The following is a 1,172-nucleotide window of genomic DNA, read 5'->3' as shown; positions in this document are numbered from 1 at the left end:
AAACTGTCCCGTACTGAAGCCTGCCTGCACAAAACAAGACTGAAGTGGCCTTTGAGTTCCTCCAAAATCGGAACAGTTGATTTTAATAAACATCCGAGATCATCTACTGATTACAAATATTATAAAATAATGTACATTTAAACAATTGATATTGGTAATTATTAATCTATATTAATCTATTGGTTATTATTAGTATAGATAGATAGATAGATAGATAGATAGATAGATAGATAGATAGATAGATAGATAGATAGATAGATAGATAGATAGATAGAATATATGCATACATTAAATTGATATTCTGTCATATTATTTTATTTTATTTTTTATTTAACCTTTATTTAACCAGATGATCTCATTGAGATTCAAAACCTCTTTTTCAAGAGAGACCTGGCCAAAATCAGGTCTATTATTAGATTCTGTGAGGACATATGGGTAGGTAGATGAATTCATAATAATGATTAGTAGTAGTAGTAATAGGATGTTGCTGTTGTTGTAATGAAGCTTATTTGTTTGAATCCAGGAGCTCTCTCCTTGAGGAGTGTTTACTGTCTCTTTAAGGGGGACCGTCGCGTGAATAGAGTGTCGGTTTGCATCTCAGACTCCTCCTCCTTTATTCTGAGGAGGGTGTTTCTTCCTTCTGCCCCAGTCCAGTCCACTTCTATCATCCAGGGATACAAATGTTTCTTTATCCACATTCGAGTCTGTCACCGGAGCTGAATTATAAATATTAAACACACAGTCGGGACCCGTTCGCGCGCCTTCAATCAAACCATGGGATTGACACGCTGACACGGAGATATTTGAGCGTTTGGAAGAGAAACTCTGAAGGACTGAAACTTTGTATCCACACCTTTGTTTCGCGAAACTTTTTTTCTTGCATGTCTTTCCGTTCTGTGCAGGACTATCGGAAGATTCCAGGCACGCGAATGGATATCAAATAATGCCCTCCGCTGTTTTGGAGGTTTATTTCAGTGTGGTTTTGTAGGAAGAACCCCCCATTCCAAAACCCACAGGCTTCTGAGCGGATCATGGGAAAACTGGGAACGTCTTGTTTTTTCTAGCCTCGGCACAGTCGCGCTTGTAAGATTTGGGGTTAGTTCGGATTACAGCTCTCGCTGAGAGAAGAAAGTTTCGTTTTAGTCAGACTTCTGGGTTTTTAAAGTGCCAGC

This window comes from Carassius auratus, chromosome 35 (assembly GCF_003368295.1).
Source record: "Carassius auratus strain Wakin chromosome 35, ASM336829v1, whole genome shotgun sequence".
NCBI classification, from domain to species: domain Eukaryota; kingdom Metazoa; phylum Chordata; class Actinopteri; order Cypriniformes; family Cyprinidae; genus Carassius; species Carassius auratus.
This window is presented reverse-complemented; position numbering follows the sequence as displayed.